This window comes from Chiloscyllium plagiosum, unplaced genomic scaffold, assembly GCF_037043375.1.
Source record: "Chiloscyllium plagiosum isolate Xiang-an unplaced genomic scaffold, Cpla_swu_hap1 HiC_scaffold_4, whole genome shotgun sequence".
Taxonomy (NCBI): domain Eukaryota; kingdom Metazoa; phylum Chordata; class Chondrichthyes; order Orectolobiformes; family Hemiscylliidae; genus Chiloscyllium; species Chiloscyllium plagiosum.
In genome coordinates, this window is record NW_028270142.1 from 121784535 (window position 1) to 121805344 (window position 20810).

Sequence of the window (20810 nt, forward strand, 5' to 3'; positions counted from 1 at the left end):
ATTTGGTGTTGGTTAGAGTGTTGGCATGTATACTTTGGGAATCCGGATGACAGGAAAGAGGTGTACACATTGTAGAGAGTGCAGGAACAATTTACACGAATGGTTCCAGGAATGAGAAACTTCAATTTTGAGGATAGATTGAGGAACTTGGGATGGTTCTCCTTGGAAAAATGAAGGCTGAGAGTTTTGATTGAGGTTTTCAAAATCATAACTGCAGTGGATAGAATAGGTAGGGAGAAGCCATTCCCAGCCATAAAAGTAAAAGGAGTAAAACAGCACTGATTTAAAGTGATCTGTGAAGGAAAGAAGCAAGGTTAATGTGCGAAAAAAAAGTTTTGTTCACGGAACAAGTAGTTAGGGTTCCAAAGCACTGTATGGAAGTATGGTGAAGGCAATCTCAATTGAGGACTTCACAGGCACAGGATGACTATTTGAGTAGAAAAGGTACTCAGGGAAATGAAGAAAAAGCAGTAGATTGGCACCTGGTAATGATGCTCATTTGAAGGGCCACTGCAGGCAAAATGGGCCTAATGGCCTCTTTTATAACAAATTCTGTGATTCACGTTGAGCAGCCATTAAGTGTAAAATTTTAAACTTTATTATAGACAGTTACCTATAAATATACTGCAGTACAACTCAGGCATGATCTTGAATGACTAAGAAGAATCAAGAGTCTGAATGGCCTATTGCCTTGTTTCACTGAGCTTGGCACATCCAATGTATCCTATCAGCAAAAAGTAACTTGCTCCAATTGTGAGAACAAATCAAGCATCTTATCATTTACTCTTGCCTTTTAGTTATTAACTTTTGGTTGAGTTGGAAGTCGTGGCGTGATGGTGGTGGTGGTTGTTGTGAGGAATGGTAAGGGATCTACACAGTGAGGGGCACTAATACCAATGTTAACATAATGAAGCAACACAAATCAGTGAAGCAAAGCTGTATCTTCCTCATTAAAAGGACTGAATGAATGTGAATATTCAATTAATCATGTTCTCTGTGCCAACTCAATCTTACATATGGTCACAGCTGCCATTGCTGTAGGGAGTATCATGCAAATGACCATTCATCACAAGAATGAACTTTGTTTGCAGGCTATTCTGTTGTGGTGGAATATCAAAATCATGCCCAATCATGTTCTCAGTTCTGCTCTTTATATCAAGGTTACTAAATAGCAGTCAAGAGCAAGACTCTAAATTAATTGTTCCTCTCTTCTGACCGAAGGCCATCGAAGCTAATTTGCGCATCACAGGACAGCTTAAATCATAGGGCAAAGACTGAAGGGGAGTCCTTCCAGATCTGTATAGCTGACTGTTTTTAACTACTGAGCCGATGAATATATTCTACATCTTGGTTTGAATGAACATTGTATGAATCATTTTTTTAAGAAAAACTAAAACACTGCCTTAAATTGAACCCAACCATGATGAAGGTGAGGAGGACAAGTGTCTAACTGAAAAAAAAAGCATAGATATCAAGTTGTGTGAGTGTACTTGTTTGGACAATCAGACAATTCATTCACTGATTTAAATCAGTCTACCACAACCCAATTATGAGACTGATTCACATTTGTTGCTTCAACTCAGTTCTCCTGAACTCGAAACTCCTGCAACAAAATATAAGTAAGATCCGAGTTGAGTTGAAAGGTCTGGTGACCTTTCTAAGGAAAGGTCACCAGACCCAACCGATGCAGTCTCCTCTACTTTGGGGAGACTGGACACCTCCTAGCAGAGTGCTTTAGGGAACATCTCTGGGACACCCGCACCAATCAACCACACCACTCTGTGGCCCAACATTTCAACTCCCCCTCCCACTCTGCTGAGGACATGGAGATCCTGGGCCTCCTTCACCGACGCTCCCTCACCACCCGACGCCTGGAGGAAGAACGCCTCATCTTCCGCCTCGGAACACTTCAACCCCAGGGCATCAATGTGGACTTCATTTCCCCTTCCCCCACCTCACCCCAGTTCCAAACTTCCAGCTCAGCACTGTCCTACCTGCCTATCTTCCTTTCCACCTATCCATTTCACCCTCCTCTCTGACCTATTGCCTTCATCCCACCCCCATGCACCCTTTGTACTCTTTGCTACCTTTCCCCATCCTCCTCCCTAACTTATCACCTTCATCCCCACCCCACTCACCTATTGTACTCTATGCTACTTTCTCCCCACCCCCACCCTCCTCTCATTTATCTCTCCACCCTTCAGGCACTCTGCCTATATTCCTGATGAAGGGCTTTTGCCCGAAACGTCGATTTTCCTGCTCCTCGGATGCTGCCTGAACTCTGTGCCTTTCCAGCACCACTCTAATCCAGAATCTGGTTTCCAGCATTTGCAGTCATTGTTTTTACCAGACCCAAAACATTAAGTCTGATTTCTCTGCAAACATGCTGCCAGACCTGCTGAGCTTTTCCAACAATTTCTGTTTTTGTTTCTGATTTACAGAATCCACTTTCAATTTTTAAATGTAAATAAGATTTGTTGTATTGAGAAATATTTTGATAACACTCCCAAAGGAGCAGAAGGTACATGTAGTCAAAGTGGTCAAGGAGACATATGGGATACTTGCTTTATTAGTTAAGCAGGGAGGTTATGCTGAAACTGCATAAAAACTTGGTTAGCGCATTCAAGACTATTATGTGCAGTTCTGGAAGCCACATTATAGGAGAGATGTGATTGCAGTGGAGAAGGTGCAGTGCAGAGATTTACCAGGGTGTTGCCTGAGCTGGAGAGTCTTAGTTATGAAGAGAGACTAGATAGACTGGGGCTGTATTCCTTGGAGCAGGGGAGATTGAGTGTGTACATGATTGAGATGTATGAAATTATAAGGATCATAGATTGGGTGTAAACAGGAAGAAACTCTTCCCATTGATGGAGGGATCAATGACCAGGGTCACAGATTCAAGGTAACAGGTAAAAGGTTTAGAGAGGATATGTGGAAAAAGATTTTCACCCAGACAGTCGTAAGAATCTGGAAGTCAATGCCTGAAAGGGAAACCCTCATAACATTCAAAACGTATCTTGACATACACTTGGGATTCCAAGGCATACACGTCTATAGGCCAAGTAATGGAAATTGTGATTAGAATAGTTAGTTAGGTGTTTGCTTCCGACTGGTGCTGACTCAATGGGCCAAAGGGCCTTTTTCTTTGCTGTCGATCTCTATGGTACTCCTGCTCCATTACAATCAAATAGTAAATATTGGGGTTACACAATCACACTGAAGGAAGCCACTCAGCCAGCATGGGTTGATGCTTTGAAAGAACTAACAAATAGTTCCATTCCCCACAGCTCAGCAAATGTCTCCCTTTCAAGTTTCATCTTCCAAGTTACAACTGAATCTGCTTCCACCAACTATGCAGGCAGTGTGTTCAAAGTTACAGTAATCCACCGTAGGAAATTCTTATCTTCCTTTGGTTCTTTTGTCAATTAGCTCAAATCTGTGTCTCCTGGTCCCAATCCTTCCAACAGTGGAAATGGTTTCTTCTTTGTTTGTCTCTTCAAAAAAAATCATAATTCCTCCCTCTAATAAATTACCCTTAATCGCCACCCTTTGTCCAAGACCAAATACTGTAGTGCTAATTTATTCAATTTCTAATGATGCCTAACCTAAATGATTAACAAATGTAATTTGATGGCTGGAAGTTTACCAAGTCATAGTTAGCTGATTAATGGAAGACATATCACAGAATAAGCATCTGTACACTCAGTCCTCCAATGCAATCGTTAGTCAGCAGATACAACACCAACAATGTGATTTACACAGGCTGTCAGGAACTCAAACCCTGCATACTTTATAATTTACAGCATATCTTTCTCAACCTAGATGGTGGCTTGCAATCCAAAAGCCTTCCATTTTTCTTGTCTAAGCCAGCCAAATGTAACTATCGAACACTACACCAATTATTCCCACATTAATTTTAAACCTGATAAATCCTGGAAATATGAGTCTCTGTGTGCTTTGACAACAGTGAGGACACAGCTGCTCTGCCTGTTTCGGTGAGGCAGCCTTTAGTTCAGGCAGCACTTTAAAATACATCTTCTGTTAACTTCATCACTTACCGAGTTCATTGGGCGGATGCTCAAAAGACACAGTAATGCAGTTGATAGTGCATGTTGAAAAGGGTGGCGCTGAGAAAGCACAGCAGGTCAGGTAGAATCCAAAGAATAGGAGTTTGGGCATAACCCCTTGTTGTCCATCTCATACCCTGCAGACAAGGATGCTCTGAGGCATGGTACATTAGCTAGACCAAGCATACACAACAACAGATGAACGGACACTGCACAGCAATCGCCAGACAGGGGTGTTCCCTCCCAGTCAGGGAACACTAGAGGGACATTTGGCCTCAGACCCTTGGGTGACCATCCTCCAAGGCGCACTTCAGGATAGGCAATAATGCAGAGTGGCCAAGCAGAAGCTGATAGCCGAGTTCAGTATCCATGAGGTTGGCCTCAACCGGGACCTTGGGTTCATGTCACACGACAGATGACCCCATTACACTGCGTGCGTACACACACACACACACACACACACACACACACACACACACACACACACACACACACACACACACACACACACACACACACACACACACACACACACACACACACACACACACACACACACCCTCTCACAGGCCTATACTCCCGTCACACTCACACACACATTCAACCAAGCACACGCGCAAGCAAACACACACACTCGCACTCACACTCACTCTCTTTCTCACACACAAACACATATGAGTCTTTGGGGTGAATTTGCATTTGCAGAATTGTAATTGCAGATACATTCTATTTTGCTCAAAAAGCACACAATCTGCATGCAGTCAATCCATGTAACATTTTATAAATTCCTACTTTGGAAATAGAACCAGTCTGAATCAAGATTGGGATACAGACAGACTCTAACCTCACACCATTACTGCACTGCCTGAGCTAGGATGTCATTTTTATTTGTAAAACCTTAAGTTTTCTCAAGATCATGATGAAAAATAAATTCTGGGATTTACATATTAATGAACCAAAATCTGCAACCCATTCTAAAAGATGAAAGACTTAACAGCAATAGGTTTGTTCAATATATTGTTTCAGTTGTATATAAATTCTGTGACTTATGATCCTGCTCCACAGCTACCTGACAAAGAAGCCATGCTCCAAACGCTAGTACTTCCAACTAAACCTGTTGGATTATAACCTAGTGTTGTGTGATTTTTAACTAAAACAGGAGGTTGATAATGAATGTCAACCATCAAAAGGAGCACTCTGTAATCCTTCATAATTTACTAGAGTTTCGCATTTGTTTTACAAATAGAAAAGTAAACCTTTCAGATAGCAAATACATTGTTTCACTTATCAATGTGGAAGAGTTTGCCTCAAATTCATAACAACTCATAACAACATTCCTTTTACAATTCGTAAAATGTGCCTATACTCTCTGGAGTTGACATTAATGAAGGGCGATTATGTTGAAACACAAAGGGCAGGATTTCTTGGAAAGTGAGGTCTCAAACTCAGCCTCCCAATGAGCCAACATGGTACACATTTCACTAATACGAGTGGCCCACTGCCTCATAACATTCAATTATGGCATGAGGCAGAATTTTAGTGGCAAGTGCTCAGTTTCCAAAGTTCTTTGGCTCCTGCCTCAGTTTAGCTGCTGGAAAACCCACAGGTTGGATATCTGCAGAGTAAAGAGAATTGGACCTTCACTCTGGGTATTGATACTGAATGGAGCTCTGTCCTATTGATGTCAGAGTAACCGGAACGGTAGCATGGGTCTGTGCAGCTCCACGAAAACTGTCCTCTCCCATGTATAGTTATATTCAATAAAGTCAGTTGAAAGTCACTCAGTTGAGAAAGTAGATCTCCCAGACAACAATGTACCCTCAGTCTCTGGTAAATTTTTATTACACCACGGTAGATAATAATTAAGTCCCAGCCTGCTTTTCTGTGGTAGCTACACCTGTGACTTGAATCCTGCACTTTAAAATTAAAAAAGGATTGAGTTTCTGGTCTTGCTACTTTAACACCATGATGAGCCCTCCCAATCCTCTCCTGCCAACAGGAGAAGGCTTTAAATTGAACCAGGACATTTCATCTTCATATTCTCAACCTTCTCTTTATCCTGAAGTCATAGACATTGGGGTGTCCACCAATACATCCCTTGTGTACTCATTTGTGTGGTAACCTATACAGCTACTGCAGACTGTTAAACTGGTTCAACATTTCAAACAAGTAAAGTTCTTTACCCAACTGTTGCTTTAAATTCATTCACAGAAAGTGGACATCACTGGCCAGGCCAGAGTTTTAACAGTGAACCACATTGCTGTGGGTCTGGAATCAAATGTATACCAGACCAGATAAGCATGGCAGTTTCCTCCCCTAAAGGACATGAGTGAACCAGATGGGCTTTTCCCCAATAATTGATTGTGATGGCATGGTTATTATTAGATTCTTTTATTGGATTCAGATTCAATCATCTGCCATGATGAAATTCAAACTCAGACCTCCAGAACATTACCTGGGTCTCTGGTCTGAATAGTCTAGTGATAGCACCATTAGGTCATTGCCTCCCCACACTCTGAAGTCCAAGCTCCCAAGCACTAGCTATAGGGAGGACTGGATAGTAATAACGTCCAACAGAAACCATGCTCAATAGTTAATATCAGTGTCAATGAGAGGCAATGGCCTAGTGTATTATTGCGAGACTACTAACCCAGCGGCCTAGACAATGTTACAGAAACCCTGGGTTCAAACTCCACCATGGCAGATGGTGGAATTTAAATTCAATAACAAATGTGAAAGTAAGAGTTTAATGATGATCATGAAACCATCAGGAAAAAGATATCTGATTCATTTTAAGGAAGGAAACTGTCGTCCTTACCTGGTCTGACCTACATGTGACTCCAACAATATGGCTGGCTCCTCACTGCCCTCTGGCCAATTAAGGATGAACAACAAATGCTGGCTTAGCCAATGACACACGCATCATGTGGATGAATTATTTAAAAAACTGACGGCCACGACGGTAGCCTTAGTCCAACAGCGAGAAAGACAGGGGCCATTTCCAGACCGCTCACTGTAAAGATGTTACTGGGTTTTCCTCTTCTGTAAAGGCAGAGATTCCACCAGGAAATTGAAGGGATGACAGCTCTTCAGCTGTACCACCGGGTAGTGGCAGCCACTGCTGGGACCGTGATCAATCCTCTCCCAGAATGGGGGAGGCTCACTCTGAATCGATCACAGCAACCACAGCGAGGGGATGGAATCAGAGGGTGGTGTTTGATCCCAAGGACTTCACCAAGTCCACAGACAGCAGCGATTACTAAGTGACCTCCCAATGTAGATCTCTACACCCTGACAACCCCTACTCCACTCCCATCAAACAGAATGTGTGCAATGCTGTATGAACTGCAGCAGCTGTCAATGAACTGCTTATCAGGACTGATTGAAGTGCCAGCAGGAAAGTCATCCCCCACCCTGACTCTATTGTGGAAAAGGATCCAAGAAGATAATGGACACTCCACTCTGCACTTTGCCTCCTGATTCGAAGCACCTCTACTCTAACCCCAATCCTTGCCCACCTCCCACCCATCGCTAATGGGCAAATCCACACAGAAAGTGCTTGATTTGTCCTGGCTGAACTTTGCAAACTCAGCAGAAGTCAGCATTTCTCCTCGACTGCCTTGCATCTCAGTCAGGACAATAGTCTCTTGCAACATTGCTATCATAACACATTTCTTTTAAAGAGATGAATTATTTCGGATATAATTACTGGTGCCACAATATCATGTTTACAAATTCATATGTAAGCATTTCACTTTTCCGTCTTAATTACTGATTAAATGCATTCTCGTGGCACGAAGGCCTAGAGGATCAGCAAATTTGCACAAGGCGTAGGCTGTTTTGTGCTGCGGTAGAAATTGCTTTGACTCTGATGGAAATAGCAGGCTAGTACTGCAGGCAGAGTCAGCCTGATTTGCCAGTTATAACCTCTTTAACAACTGCACCAGCAAACCTGAAAACTAGGAAGACATTAAATCATCCTTTAAGAACAGAATCCTAGAATCAAACAGTGCGATTGAAGTCCAATTGGCCTTTCAAGTCTCATCCAGGCAAGTGGGGAGTATCCATCTGTAGGGAGTCAAGAGGCAAGTTATTAAATGCAAGATTCCTAGCCTCCAACCTGCTCTTATGGTCACAATATTTATATGGCTAGTCCAGCATAATGTCTGATCAATGGTAATCCTCAGGATGTCGACAGAAAGAGAGTCAGTAACAGTAATACCACTGAATGTCAAGGGCTCGTGGTTAGGATCTCTCTCATTAGAGATGGTCACTGCCAGACATTTGTGTACCACAAATGTCACTTGCCATTTTTCAGTCCAAGCCCGGAAATTGCCCAAGTTTTGCTGCTTATGAATACCGACTGCTTCAGTCTGTGTCTAAATCTGAACAGTCTGTGCAATCAATAGCAATCATCTCCACTTCTTATCATCTGATAGTAGGAGACAGCTGAGCCTAGGGCACTATGCTGAGTAACTCATGCAGAAATGTGCCAGAATAGTGATTGCTAGATCTCCAATAGACACAACCAATATTCTTATTGCTGGTCATGACTCCAATCTCACCACCATTACCCATTTGTTTTCATTTTCCCTTGAGCTCCTTGATGCCACACTCAGTTAAATGCAGTCTTGATGTTCAGGGCAGTCACCTCTGCACCTCAGTGCCTTTGCCTATGTTAGACCAAGTGCTGACCCTGGGGGACCAAGTTTACCATCAGTGAGCAGATTGTTGCTGAGTATGTATCATTTGATAAACATCGATGACCCCTTCCATCACTTTGCTAATAGTAGAAAGTAGACTGACAAGTTCGCAATTGTCTGGATTCGATTTGTCCTGCTTTGTGAACAGGTCATACCTGAGCAACATTGCTCATTGCCATGTAAACATCTTGTTGTAGCTATACTGGAATAGTTTGTCTAAGGACAGCTAGTCTTCAAGATGGTGGCACTGGCACAGTATGTAGTGTTCAGACTCCTAAGCCAATCCACTCCATGCCAGCAGCATCTTCTCCTCTCTCTCTCTCTCCTTAGGAGTATTGATATGCAGAGGAATCTGGGTGTGCATGCCCACAGATCACTGAGGGTGGCAGCACAGGTAGAAAAGCCCCTTGATTGTAAGGGGCTTTGAATATAAGGATAGACAAGTTATGCTGCAGCTTATCAAACTTTAGTAGGCCACACTTGGAATATTATGTACAATGCTGATGACCACACCACCAGAAGGATGTAGAGGATTTGGATAGGGTACTGAAAAGGTTTACCAGAATGTTGCCTGGTATGGGGGAGTTTAGCTATGAAGAAAGATGAGGAGAAAGTGAGGACTGCAGATGCTGGAGATCAGAGTCAAAGACTGGAGCGCTGAAAAAGCACTGCCGGTCAGACAGCATCCGAGCTGCAGGAGAATCGACATTAACTCCCTGATGAAGAGCTTATGCTCAGAATATCAATTCACTTGTTCCTCGAATGCTACCTACCTGGCTGTGGTTTTCCAGTGCCACACACTATGAAGAAAGATTTTAATCTGGGTTTGCTTTCTCTGCAACGCAGAAGGTTGAGGGGCAACTTGACAGAAGTCTATAAGATTGTGAATGACATTGAGAGAGTGGAAAGGATGAGGCTTTTTTCCCAGATTGGATGTGTCAATTGCTGGGGCCACAATTTCAGGGTGCGGGAGCTGGAGGTAGTTGAAAAGAGATGTTCGAGGCAAGTTTATCACACAAAGTGCGGTGAGTGGCCGACAATAAAATCATTCATTCATAGTTGTGGAACACAAGTACTTCAGTATGACTTTCAGGATATTGTCAGGACCACAACCTTTGTGATTTCCAGCACCTTTAAATTATTTCTTCAAATCCCATGAGTGAATAAAGTTGGTTGAAGACTGGCATTTGTGCTGCTGGAGACCTCAGGAGGAGGCTCAGATGAATCATCCATTTGGCACTTCTAGTATTCCCCATTGTGTAAACTGTGGATTGTTGTAGAGCCTATTTCTTCTGTCAGTTGCTTAAGGCTGTGAATGACTCAAACACCATCTTTAGGTGGTGCAAATTGTATAAGAGGAAGCCATGTCATGCTGATGCAGAGGAAGCTTTTATAACAATGATAATTGAAAGTTTTTCAAATGCATCGGGAAACTTTACAGTTATTTTGTGCAATGTCCAGGACATTCATTTCTGAATACATCAGGAAGATTATTAATCCCAAAATGTAGTCAAAAAGCAACAGAGGAAAGAGCATTTACAGATGGTTCTACAATATGATGGTTGCATTCTTGTGCAGCCCTGCATTACAGAAAAATCACGCCTTAGAAACAGCGCTTCAAGTGTTGGCAGTGTAATCGTGTTATAGTCCATACACATTTTAAAAGTTTGCGCTTTAGAAAGGGTCCACAATTTGTCACTTGTGTTACAATGAATTCACATTAACGAAACGTTTGTTATAGCAGAACGACCTGGAGTGAGGCTCTGCAATTGGTTAGGTACCTGAGTGAAATATTTAGCAAGGGGAAAAAACAAGCACAAAAAGGGAAGATATAAATGGCACAAGGCACTGAAAAGTACTGCAATACATGCTTGAGCTCCAGACTCAACAGACACAAGGAACCAGGAGGGAGCATAGGAAGCCACCAAGACAGCACAGGGGATCTGTCAGTCTTTTCTTAAAAGTAATTAAAATTAATGTGAATGAAATAAAGGTGTTGCCGTCTGTGCATGTGCTAGTGCTGATGTCAGTGCACACATCATCAACATACGCACGAAGCTTGGCATGGGCAGCTGACATCACCGGCCCCATATGTGCATGCATCGAGACCGGTGTCCATTTTAACAGCTGCTCTTGCATTTGGAGTAATTGCTCCACTTTTTAAATTGTCCACCGGCTTTCAAGAGCATGCCCACATGTATCATGAAACATCCAATGGTCACACAGCTCTTTACTCAAAAACATCCTTTGTCTTTCTGATGAAAACCCTCTGCCTCTGGCCTTTTGATCTGCATTCAACCTGCCAGAACACCAACCACTACCTCTAAGCCCCAATTCCTCACCCACATATATACAGTGACTCTATTGTAAGATCCAACTCTCTTTCTCTCTCAAACACTCCCAACTTTTTTTTCCAACAGTGGTGCTATTTCTGGAATCCCCTAAGCAGCGATTGGTTCTTTCAGAACAATGGGGGAGGGTGGAAGTGCTACAGCAGGGCAGCACTGTCACCACCAAGCATAGATCGCTAGAAAATGGACCCCAGTGAAGCCACAAAGCAGCAAGGACATCACAAATGCATGAGATTTAGAGGGTGAAATTGTCACAGCTTGTTAGCATCAATGCTCGTGGTATCCTTGACCAAATCTACAACACTCAGACAATACAAAAGGGTCAGCAATCCAAGATACTACATGGAGATAAACTATACTACAACCATACGACAATCCTACAGAAGTTGAACAACCAGGATTCCACTGTTGAAGAAAAGTTTTCTAATTTGTTGTATCTCCCAGTTTTACTTGAAAAATAAATATTGAGAAAGAAGAGACTGGAGTTCATTGTACCTACTGTCAGAATTTAATCAAGCTAATAAAACAGTATTGTATGTCAGAAAAGAACAGAAAACAGGAGAAGCCAACACTAAAACAATAGTTTACAACGTCTATTCTGTGACCCTGTTATTAGCTACGATTGAAATTTAAACCCACACTTCATAATAGATAGTGGAACTCGTCTCCTGAACATGTCCATTCTTGTTATCACTTGCAAAGTAACTTAAACTCAAGTCAATGATTTCAATCTGAACTAATTGTAGTGGTTTCTCTAGCTAGAGGCAGTTTCAGGGAGTTTCAGATTGCCTAGCTCTGTCACTGATAATGCCCAGTTCAGTTCATCTCCTTAGGAAAGGTTCCAGAATCCAACAGTTACCGAACCTGCATTAACCAGGATTACTCTGGAGATACCTAAAAAGAACTTATATTTTTCCAGCACCATATCATGATTATCAGGATGCCACAAAGTGCTCTGTGTACAATTAATTGTCTCAAAGTGATTCATTGTTGTTACATAACAGTCACCAGTATGCACACAGCAAAGAAGGATTAAAATTGATCTATTTTAATGGTACTGACAGAAGGAAAAACATCAAAATGTCCAAAGGAAGAGGATATTTAACCATTCAGATTCTTTCTTTTATAGAGTCCAGGAGTGATTATTCTACAACACCTTTCCTTCTCATGCTGCTGACTGATTATCTACCTTGAGCTACCACAGCAAGAGGACTCCATCCTAAATAATTTTAGGATAGGATAGGATCCCTGTGCAGCATTCAACATTGGGCCTTTGTTCAAACCCTTTTGCAAAGCACTTTTGCAAAGCTATAAGCAATGCTGCACATTGTCCAATAAGTGTCCCCCGTACAAAGCTGACTGATTGCATAACCAGCTTAAAATCATCAAATAAGGAGGCCATCATTTGGTTTCAGGGATCTGCATTTGCTAAGTAAAAGGGCTAACCCCCCACTAGTTTAGAGAACACCAGACATACTTCCAAAAAACAAATGTTGCCAAGGCATGAAGAGAACTCTTCTCCTCACTGTGCAGTTGTGCCACGGTATCTCTCACCCCAACTGGTAGTTGCACCATTACATTTAAAAGACAGCGACTGTGACAATGCAACATCCCTTGATCCGGTATTGAGGTGTCAATTAGGATTAAATGCTCAAATGATTGAATGAACATGAACAAAGCTGGCAGGTGCAGGAACTGCCTGTTGTGACACCCAACCAGCAAAACAGAGAAAATGGGCATTAAACATGGAGAGAGCTAATAGCTATCAAGCATAAAATAGTGCTCCCCACCCACATTTCAGCTTTTGCTTCACTAAAATTAGCACCTGGAGCAAAAAATAAATACTTTGGTGTTACTTCATATTCCAATGAACGTGTTCCTCCAGATTCACACAACTTGAGTTTGAATCGGCAGTCTTCTCAATACTCTAATGTGTTACAAGCTTGTAGCACAGTCGTGACAGTGCTGTCGCTGACATATTAATTCAGCAGTGTGGTGTCGCTTACAATAGCATAGTATCAGTGGTATAACACTGCTGGAGCAAAACAGCTGAGAGGTTCCTGCCCACCTCATAATTCACATCAATCAGAATCACTGCCCTGACACAAAGGTGCGCTGAATCGAATATCTCTAATGCCACACCGACGTGATCCGAAAATCTCTAATAGAAAAACATGCAAGGATGCTATTTTCTCTACGTTTTTCATCAAACTAATATTGTAACATCAGAAGCAATTATCTATCATTGTATGACACTCCAACTCTATTTTCCCTAATTAGCCCAAAAAACTTCTCAAATGTAATCTTTAAAGCTATATTGGAAGGTTAAAGGCAGAAAAAGGTCTTAGATAACCATCTTTGTTTATCGTTATGCACTGAAGTGCACTCTTTCTGGCTAACTATGTGTAGACAATTGTTTGGTTTCCTCCTACCACTCTCCCATATTCTGGCGAGCCAAAAGAAAATGTTTCTGATTGGATTTTGGTTTTATTTAACTATTTTATCCATGCAGTTAATGTGTGATACAGTACTCGACCCTTCTGTCTCCTGTACATTGCCCATCCAACCCCTACTTCTATTTCCTCTCCGTTTCTACCATTCTCACTGCTGAGTTGAGTTTAGTACCACGGTACAGCTCCACAAATAGCAAGATTCTCGCTCAGTAAAAGAGTTTGACATAACTTCTTGTGAACAGAACATCTATTTGTTGCTAAGTCACAAGGTCATAACTCTACTCAATCCTGTCCTGACTGGCATCAACATGATTTTCCTACTCCCAATACCCCTTCCCTCCACCATTCAAAAGCTCTTCTTGACATTTTCTAAAGGACTTGTGAACAGAACATCTATTTGTTGCTAAGTCACAAGGTCATAACTCTACTCAATCCTGTCCTGACTGGCATCAACATGATTTTCCTACTCCCAATACCCCTTCCCTCCACCATTCAAAAGCTCTTCTTGACATTTTCTAAAGGACTTCTTTCAGAATTCCAGGGGCCACGTTGAGCATTAGAAGTCTTTTTTTCCCTCTTCAAATAATCATCAAATTCCCTTTTGAGTCTTTTCCTCATGTCAACATTGATCTCACTGGCCGTCACCTTAAATCAGAGTCCTCCACTTCTCGATCTGCTACAATGGGAACAGCTTTTCCTCCATCTGTTCTGTCCACATCCCTAAGCATTTTCACACCTCTATATCATCTCTTCTCCAAGAGAACAAACGCAACTTCTCCAACCTGCACCATAGAAGTCCCTCATCCCAAGATTCGTCCTCATAATCATTTCTGCACCCTCTCTAATACTACCATACAGTCTAGTCTGCAATGGAATCTTACCTTCCCCCAACAAACATCCTGCCTCCTGAAGAGGTAATAAAATAAAAACACAATCAAAAGAGAAATGGTCTCATTCAATTTGAGAAACTAATGAAGTTTACTGTCTTTGGGTTGTCAGGCGTAGAAAGTTACAAATAAATGAATAATTTTTCCCTTGTTGCCATTTAATTCAGTACTGAAATACCTGAGAGACCTGGAACAATATATGAAAAAAATACATCATCCAGATTTAGTGTTTCTGCTGGCTTCATTGCACCAAGCTTGAAGTTGGCACTCCTTTTGAATAATCCATTTGTCTTTGTGGAAAAAAAAAGCTAGGCTCCCTAAAAGCTGTGCAACTGTTCAGAATGCTGCACAGCAAAGGTCCAAAGCCACAGCACTGTCATCAGTAGGGACAGAGTTCCTGATTGCAGCCATCACAGTTAACTGGGCAATACAACTAAACTCCAAGCATAGAGAGGAGGCAAGTCAGCTAAAGTTCTCACTTGCGATTAGTATGATAACAGGAATACGCTGAGTTGCACATTCCTGAATTACAATCTCCACTCACAGTCAGCTGCTGAACAGTCCACGTTCACCCAGTTCAAACCTGTCCTCCCTTCTCCTCACAGGTATACCAATGATTGGGTTATCTCCCTCAACCTATAACTCTTTAGCTTTCTTGTATACTCTCACTTTCTGAAGCTCAGTGTATCGCACGGTTCTGGCTTTGTTTGCCCCTTACTTTCCAGGTTTCTCACTTTTGGGCACATTTTCTACGCCCATTATTTAGAGCTTGCTCTCAATTGCAGTTTGCAGAACGTTGCATATAATTGCACAGTATCATACTTTGGATAGAACATCAAAAAGGGGCCTCTGATTTGGACTCTATTCCCCACCACATCGGTTGTGATCTAGGCAGTACTATTAGAAGGTCCTGAGGTCTCCAGAGAGATAAGCAAAAAAATCTAGGTTGATGCAACAGTGCAATATAGAACAATACTACACCGTTGGAAGTGTTATTGAGATGTCTGCATGCTTGCACTGATTATAAGATCCCTTGACTGTTTTCAAAGAGGAAGCAAAATCTCTTTGATATTCTTCCAAAAAATTGATCCTTAAATTAATATCTCAAAATTCATTCATGTGGTCATTTGGTTTCGTACCGTTTGTGGGAGTTTGATGCATACAAATTGGCTGTCACATTTCTCACATTACTTTAACATAGATAATGTTTAAAATGTTTTCTGTCTGAAAAATGCTTTGCAAACATTTGTTGTTCATGAAAGGTGTTCTTTAAAATCACAGCCTTCTTTCTTTGATTATATAGTTGATACTAGACATGAAAAATATGAAATTATAAATAGAGACTTCCTGAAGAACTCATTCCTACCTTAATGCTTCTAATGCATATCACACAATGTATAGTATTTGAACCGAACGGATTCAAGATTTGTTTTCAAAGATTCACATCACAATGTATTTTTTGTCTCACCCCCACAGGGTGTTGCCATCATTGGCAAACTGAAAGAAGAGCAGCCAAGCACAGTGCCTGGAGTGGGACAAGCTCATATTATGTGCACTTGGAACTGTAAGGAAAAGTTTGTATGACAACTAAGGACCTACCATTCCAAAAACAATTACTACGAGTAATACACTTTGGGGCACAGTTTATTCCTGACAATATGAAGATTGATCTGCATCAGTTATGCAGTAATTTGAATTAAGATTTAGATTATTTACAGTGTGGAAACAGGCCCTTCAGCCCAACAAGTCCACACCTCTGAAGAGCAACCCACCCAGACTCATTTCCCTACATTTACCCCTTCACCTAACGTTACAGGCAATTTAGCATAGCCAATTCACCTAACATGCATATTTCTTTGGAAAGTGGGAGGAAACCAGAGCACACCCACGCAGACACAGGGAGAATATGAAAACTCCACAGACAGTTGCCTGAGGTGGGAATTGAACCCAGGTCTCTGGCGCTGTGAGGTAGCAGTGCTAACCACTGTGCCATCATGCCACCCCCAAAGAAGTAGAAAAACTACAAGCTGGAAATTCAAATCCCAAAAAACTTGAATTATTAGATTGTCTGAGTAAGACTATGGACTAAGACAACAGTCCAAAATTAGAATTTAGATAATCCATCATTGATCACAGGCTTGTCAGACGAGATTCTCAAAACAATCAGCTGGGAGGCTGACTTAGCCTCGAAAAGCTTCAAAATTGGGAAGACAAAATATAGACTAGCAGAGTGTTTTACAGAGTACCTACATTCTGTCTGGAAGAATGACCCTGAAACCGCCATTTCAACATAGCACCATGTTCCTTGGCAATATCTCTGTCTCAGGATTGGTGCTGTGCTCCAGTTAGGATCAGTACGATCTGGAAGAATAGCATATCATTTTCTCTTCAGAGACCCTGCAACCTTCTGGACTCACTGTCGAGTTCAATCATTTTAGGGCCTAAGTACCTTCTCCCATGTCCTTACCCAAACCACCACACATCAGATATTATCATTATACGGACTGCTACCACAGAGTTGAAAAATGTGGTGCTGGAAAAACACAGCAGGCCAGGCAGCATCCGAGGAGCAGGAGAATCAATGTTTCAGGCATCAGCCCTTCTTCAGGGCTTATGCCCGAAACGTCGATTCTCCTGCTCCTCAGATGCTGCCTGGCCTGCTGTGTTTTTCCAGCACCACATTTTTCAACCCTGGTCTCCAGCATCTGCAGTCCTCACTTTCTCCTAGTTGATCTGCTACCACAAACATCCCATTGTCAGCCACGGACAGTCCCAATTAGCAATGAATGATTTCAAATTGAACTGCACCCATTCTTTTGTCTGACCAACTGTTGTTCTGTCGCTCTAGTTCCATCTTCACCTGTTGTTTACTCCTTCCCTCTCCCCACACCCGAACTTCGGCATACATACCAACCCTTTCTTGCCTAAAATCGATTCTGAAGAAGAATCACTGGACCTGAAACATTAACTCTGTTTTCTCTCCACAAATGCTGCCAGACCCATTGAGTTTTTCCTGCAATTTCTGTTTTTTTTATTTTGAAAAGGACTGAGGTTTGGAAACTGAGTGACTTATTTACAATAAATTAACAAAACATGTTTATTTAATGATTCAAGGCTTTGGTATGTACTGAAATCTCTAAAACAAAACATGAATACTGCAGATAATGTTACTTGCATGACTGCCTCACCTGTTAAAAGGGAGTGTCTGAGAAATGAAAAAGGAGGCACTGAAAACCACATATGTAGCCCTTGAGAAAATCTCAAGCAAAGCTCTTGCAAAAAGGTTGCTTCGCTCCTGTTGTCAGGTCGTGGTAACCGTGCTGGAGTAATTTGTTTTGAAAGATATAACAATATCGCACAACTTTGGAAATGTATTGGTATAAGTACATTTTTCTTCCAGTGAATCAATGTTAATAACATTATCAAGTTTTACCACACCATCACCCAAAATGGAATAGAGTTACTGAATTATGATGCTACATTTGATGAGCTCAGTGTGGATTCAGAATGGCTGCCTTGCGTTAATGTCATAGAGTGAGGGTAGGGTTCGGAAGAGGAGAGGTGAAACCACTTCTTTTCTGTACCCATTTGAAAAAAACCAAGAGATATTTATTCGCAAATTCCTTGCTACATCCAAACATGAAGCGATAATAGCAAGAAAAAAGATGGGTTCGTGTCTTGGTTAAATACAAATATGCCCCAATGAAATAATGAAAGCAAACAGCACTCTAATTAAGTTGCTTCATGTTACTATTATGTGCTATTCTTGTTGCTTTCCACCCTGCAGATAATAATGATTGCAGAAATAAGGCTAATCCCAATGCTGCAGTCTGGCTTCTTAGCCTGAATAGTCTCAGAGAAATTCTTATTTATGTGTATACATAAATGCACAGACATCAACATGTCTGCAAATATGTGCACACAAATGTGTATAATGTATGCATGCACTCATATGCATATAAATGTGCATACACATTTGTACACAAAAACATATGTACATATATACATTTCACATATGCACATATCTATATGCATATATAATATAGATGTATGTAACCAGAATCATATTTTAATGCTCATGCATATATAAACACCTATTCTTATTCACATACACACAGGCACACATGCAAGTATACACACAGAACAATGTCAATAACATGTATGTGCACATGCATGCATCCATGCACACATGTATTTATTCACAAACTCAGGTACCCACAGAAGAATACATACATACATATTTGCATACAGACATAGCGGCATAAATGCATGGAAATGCGCATAAATGTATGTAAATGCACATTACACACATTAGATGTCCGAACATTGATATATAAATTAATAGATATTGCATTTATGTACACGTATAAACACAGTCACATACTGACTGACAAGTTAATGGTCAACGTATTTCGTTAACAATCAGAGTGTACTACGAGTGAGGCAGGTAAGATCGAAAGGGGCTACGCAATATTTAAGGCATGATTTGATGCACGGTACGTGGTCTGAATGATATCATAAGCATATATATTTATCCTGATGATGTGATACATTTCAATGTAAATAGAACTTTTTTATATATAAATCAGGCTTCAATATCAATAGACAAGCCAAGACGGAATAACAGCACCAGGTAATACAGAAGAAAAAAAAATCTAAAGCAATCACACAACGAGGTGGTGATGATATCTAACCTCAATCTTCTTTTCCCCCTCTGTCGAAAGCTCACTTGGTCCCTCTACATTTTAACTTACAGTCAACCCCCAGGTTAAAAAAAAACACATTAATAACTCACAATGCCAAGATACGTTCAATGCATAACTTTAAATAAAAGACTGATATTGGGTTTGACGGGAATAAAATATGACTTTACTCAAACTACTTGTTTATACCAGGACTGAGCTTTCGGATTCCCTTGTATTTCTGAAAGAGTAAGCGGGTTTAATGCTTAAAAGTCAATTGGCTGTGTAGTATCGTACAGCCTTGCTGTTTATGCGTTTCGTTGTCTGACACACTAAGTCGCCTACACTGTCGCCTCCAGTTGCTCCCTGTGTCATGTTGCAACCCGCAGTAAAACAACGCCACCGACTGCAAACACAGCCAGCCCCAGATTACACTGAATTCACCAGTCCACTACAATGCATGCTGCTTCTGCTATACCATTACAGTATCTTCCAAATCATCCTTCAAATGACATGACATATGCATTTTGCAAAGTTGATCCTCATCTTCTCCGCATTGTGCGAACTTATGTAATGACATTGATACAATTTTCTCTGTGAACACGTGGACGAAACCATTACTGTACCTATAGGTCATCACAATCACTCCCTCCTACCTGTTTCCAGGGATCTGTACGATTTTCTTTTTGTCGTCCCTTCCAAAAGAAAGATTGGCTCTCCTTTTCTGTTATTTCACTCTTAGTTGGTCAATGTTCCTGTTGCCATGGTTATCTTTCTCTTTCCAGAATAGAGAATGTTTCACATGTTGCCCTCCTCTGGATCAGACTCTCTCTCTCTCTCTCTCTCTATTGCTAGTGCCCTGTCTCGCTGGGTACTGGAGATCTCTGTTGTGAAGGAAATCTCTTCTGGGCTGCTGACGTCACGTCAGTCACAGCAACAACTAAAACACGGCATCTAAAATGATGAGAAAGTGAAGGAGAGTGCGGCCAACTGCACCAACACCCGGAGTTCTCTCAGCTCATCCTGATTTCTGCCTGCCCGATTCCCTGGTGGGTCTGCTTCCTGAGCATCTCTCACGGTGTGTTCGCGTTCCTCCGAATTACGCACAGAAAGCAGCAGTTAGCAAGTGCACCGACCAGTTGTGGCTAGCCTGCATCTTTGGCCCGTTCACACAAAGAGAAAGAGTTTGTGTGTTTTTTATTCATTCAAGGAATGTGAGCCGCTCTCGATCTGGCATTTAACGCCCAGACCACAGTTGCCCCTTGAGTGGATGATAGTGAGCTTCCTTCTTGATCCTCTGCAGTCCATGTGCTGTAGGTACACCACAATGCCATTAGGGGTGGAGATCCAGAATTATGACCCAGTACCATTGAAGGAACCGTGATATATTTCTACATCATGGTGTATGGCTTGGAGGGGGATTTGCAAATGGTGGTGTTCCCATGTCCTGTCCTTGTCCTTCTTGGAATTTTGGTGAATATCTGCAGTGTGTCTTACAGATGATACATACTGCTGCTTCTAAGCATTGGTGGGAGAGGCAGTGGGAGTTGGTGGATGTGGTACCAATCAAGCAGCTGCTTTGACCTGGACAATGTGGAGTTTCTCGAGTGTTCTTGAAACTGCATTCATATAGGACAGATGTCAGAGGTAATTTCTTTACTCAGAGA

At 41.6% G+C, this 20810-nt stretch overlaps 1 protein-coding gene across 1 annotated transcript in view; it reads right to left on the bottom strand.

Moving 5' to 3' along the window:
• The window catches only part of fam135b (family with sequence similarity 135 member B), a 374606-nt gene extending 354246 nt beyond the window's left edge, over nt 1–20360 (bottom strand). Inside the window, exon 1 of the mRNA XM_043687860.2 lies at nt 19800–20360. The gene's annotated coding sequence lies outside the window, so the exon portion shown is untranslated. The remainder of the gene's footprint in view (nt 1–19799) is intronic.
• Nucleotides 20361–20810: the final 450 nt, after the last annotated feature.